General features: G+C 51.5%; 1 pseudogene; it reads right to left on the reverse strand.

Moving 5' to 3' along the window:
- Positions 1 to 1,713: 1,713 nt before the first annotated feature.
- LOC101983865 lies at positions 1,714 to 3,730 on the reverse strand (annotated as a pseudogene).
- Between the last annotated feature and the right edge of the window lie 359 nt (positions 3,731 to 4,089).

Raw genomic sequence — 4,089 nt, forward strand, 5'->3', positions numbered from 1 at the left:
CAAAAGTATGAGAAATGGCCAAAAAGTTCTCCATCGGGGAAACTGTAGAAACTGACATTCAGGGCCTAGATTCCAGTCTGAGTTTTGTGTCCAATGCTTCTGTGTTCAATTAACTTTTCCGTACATCGGTTCCCTAATAAGTAAGAAGGGTACTGTAGCAGTAGTATAGACCTAACAATCGTATTACACAGCAATACAACAACACACAGTAAACATTCTATTAGGGTCAACAATGCCACAGCTTCGAGACTGGAGGTGCTGCATTTGACATGGTGTTTTACAGCCTTTCCCTGTATGCAGAGAGTAGACACCCGTGTCCCACAAGGAGACTAAGGCTCACTGTTTGGTTGATTTGTAGCCACAAAGCCAGGATTTCAGTGCAGGCAGAGACCTGGAACTACAGTCATCCAATCTAGCCCAATCAGGAGCTCCAGGTTCAGTAAGAGATCCTGCCTCAAAATCTAAGGTGGAGAGCCATCAACCTCTAGCTCTACAAATACTCTCTCTCTCTCTCTCTCTCTCTCCTCTCCTCTCCTCTCCTCTCCTCTCCTCTCCTCTCCCCACCCTCTGTGTGCCCGCCACATACACAATCAAGGAGGAAACGGCTGTGGCCACTCATTAGGGGGCATATAGGTAAGTAAGGGGCATGTAACCAAGTACATGCTGTTGAGGTGCTCTGTAATGACAATGTGTTTATCATCTCTGCTCCATGTAAGCTGAGGAGAAAGAACACACACACACAGCATCACACGAGTTTATACAATCTTCCCAAACAAGTTCTATCTCCTAGGCGGCCTCTCATGGTACAACACAAAAAAAAAAAAAAAAAGTTTGAGAATAAGTAATATGAAAGCAACAGAATAGAGACAACTAGGAAGAAGTAAGAAGAGCTGTGATCTCAAAATCACTCAAATGACCCTCATCCCAAAGCAGGCACAACCCCAGGCCCTGTCCTCCTCCCAAACACTTTTACAAGCAAGCCACAGCCATCAAAGTCCCGGGCTGTCTAAAGCAAGGAACTTTGCCATGCAGACTCCACTGAGAGCTCTTGCTTACCTAGCATGGTGAACTTAAGATCTGCGCTAGAGAACCCAGGACAAATTAGATCAGCTATGGTGATCAGGAATGGAATATCAACTCAGTCGGACCGAAGAATTTACACCAGGATTATGAGAACAGTCTATACCAATGCAGGACTACGTTCCTGTCAGTTCCGTCATCTGCCTTAGAGACAGTAACTCATCTCCTAGCTAAAGGTGGTTACCTCTGAATGCTTATTCCCTCCATCTGGCAGCTAAGGCAACTGGGGCCCAGACAGGCCAGGATCTTGTCCAAGCTCACACTGCAGACAGCCAGCTGAGAGTCACCAAGACAGTGGGGTTCTCAGGCCCACACTCTCAGCTGATACAAACTACCCAAGCAACTGCAAACCACGTTCCAGGCTGTGCTCTAGAGCTGACCAAGAACCAATCAATGGAAAAAAGAAAGCCATTTTAGCAAGGGCTTCACCAGCCCCACACTGCATCCGCCTCTCAGAGCAGACCAGCGGGCTCACTCATAGCTCAGGTCAGAGGTCCTTCCCCTAGGACAGACATCGTGCCCTCTCTTCATGCGGGAGGATAGCCCATCATTCCAGTTGAACTCCAGGCTTTCATTATTCACGGAAAATGCTTTTTTTTTTAAGTTTTCTCCTTTTTTAGTCAATGACCACCTTTATCCAGCCTTGGAAATCTGGACAAAGAGAAGGCTGAGAGGAGGCCTGGTCCAGTGTCTATGGGTCTCTGAGTGAGTCTGTCAGCACATGGTCCCAACTGGGCCTGTCATCAGTTGTTTCCTCACTATGAGCCTGTCCCACCCTCAGGGCAGCGTCCTGGGCCAGAGAAGGCCTATTCCCAAATCCTTCAGGACGGTCAATAAATAAGTTAAATTCTGAGACAGGCCTGGGAAAAAAGGGCAGGATCAGCTGCCCAGGGATCCCAAAGAGGTCCTGAGACCTGCCCTTCTCCAGCAAGGAAGTAATAAATAGACCTTAACCTCAGGAACGGGTGTTGGAACAGGGGATCTTTCCCCCTCAGAGTTAGTAATTAAATCTCATGTTAAAAACAAACCAGCCCTAACCCCTACCAGCATCTACAAAATTCTACAGGAGAGGGCAAGGGGCTAGCCTGCCTGGGGGTACACAGTGCCCAGCCCTGCAGGGTCCTGGAGCCTCTGGGGCTCCTTCTTCCTTAGGGGTGACTGATAGTGGCTTCTTCGCTGAGTAAGGGTAGAGACTAAGACCCCCACCACCAAAAGTGGTTCTTCTTCCGAAATAATCTCCACAGGTCCTGATGGTTGCCACAAAAATCCAGGTCCCAAATATGGAGGCACTTGGCAAGCTGAGTCCAGGTGGTGAAGTCTTCATCTTTCTCCATTCCGAAGGCCACACAGGTACGGCCCTCTGTGTCTGGCAGGAAAGAGTCTTCACAAGGGTCCTTGCTGTGGTCCAAAACCTCGGCTTCACTGAGCAGCCTGTGAATTTCCACTGCAGAAGCTTCCTTCAGACTGTCTACACTCTTGAGCTGGACACCTGGAACCGGGCTGACCTTGTGCGTCTTGAAGTAGGCCTCGTGGAAGTAGGCCTCGTGGAAGTAGGCCTCGTGGAAGTAAGTAGGCCTCGTGGAAGTAGGCCTCGTGGAAGTAGCCGTTCATGTTCAAGTCCTCGATGCCAAAATGATGGAACTGGGATGATCTGGGATGATGCACTCTCGGCCCCGGCACTGTTCTGGCATCCACATCCACATGTCCCAGGCCCATAGCTTTTCTGGTGTGGGCCACTTAGGCTCAAGCTCCTCCTTGGATAAAGATTTCCGAAGCACCCATCCCGACCCAGGCACAGCAGTGCTGACTCCTCAGCCGTGTGTTCACACCCCTGGTCATTCCAAGCAGAGATGCAGTACAGTCATCTTCCTCCAGCAGGACCCACAGCGATGTCCACGTCCTCTTTCGGAAGCAAGGCAAACTCCGCCTCCGGAAACAGGCTGGAAGTGGCAGTACGCCTGGTCTTGTAGCACTGAGACACGCGGGCGCTCCTGATGCTAACAGGAGTGTGCTGGCTGCCCTCAGACCGAACAGCGCCACCACATCCACAGGCTCCTCACGGTAACCATCAATAAAAACCGCTGTCATCTGCGGAGACACCCCTCGGGCTGAGAGCATTCGGTATGGGTAATTGGGCCGGTTCCCTGCGATGACAGCCACAGGCACACTGAGGACCGTAAGTCTGGAAGTGGTCAGGGCTGAACTCAGTAGGTGTTGGGTCCTTGAGCTGCACACACTCCCATAGCCCTCCACTTTGCTGCTGAAGCACCTGCGGGGGTGGTTCACTTCTGTGCCAACCAGTGACACTTGGCTTCTTCAGCCGAGCTCAGGGGCACATCGGACTTCGGCAGGACCGGGTCACCCCAAGAGGAGGGGGCAGGAGACTCAGGATGTTTCTCGCCAAGTAAAGGACCTCCTTATCGTCTCATGGAAGGCCCAAGTATCCCTCCAGCCAAGGGAAGGGCCTGCCTGGCTTCCAAGGCTCCACAGTGGAGCCATCGCTGTATCTGTGAGGTGGAAGGAGCCTCGTGCTTAACGGTGCAGATCAACACACAGCCAGGTGCCACATGTTGAGGAACAGCACCGTGGCCTCATCCTCATGAGGACAGTATGTGTCAAATGCACACTTTGCCATCACATGACCCGTGGCATGGCTGAGGACAGTGACATGGATGCCTGGGCCCTGCTCTCAGGCCTCATCCTCCCTCCAGCACCACGGTGCCGTCCACTACCACATCCAGGACACGTCGGGGACTGCAATCTCTGCGCCAAGGGGACTCCAAGTGTCCTAGGACCTCATCTTAGTCTTGCTCTGGTTCCGGGTCTTCATTGGCTTTACTGATCACTCTCCCCAAGTATCTAGGATCAACTTGATGTTGACAATGACAGTCACCAGCAGGAAAAGCACAGCCCCCATCTGACAGAGTCTCTGCAGGGCAGGCTGGTTTGTCAGTCTGTATTTCCAGGTAAGATACCAGCTCGGTTTCTTCCTAGCCTCAAAGGAGTTCA

Source organism: Microtus ochrogaster, unplaced genomic scaffold (assembly GCF_000317375.1).
Source record: "Microtus ochrogaster isolate Prairie Vole_2 unplaced genomic scaffold, MicOch1.0 UNK53, whole genome shotgun sequence".
NCBI lineage: Eukaryota > Metazoa > Chordata > Mammalia > Rodentia > Cricetidae > Microtus > Microtus ochrogaster.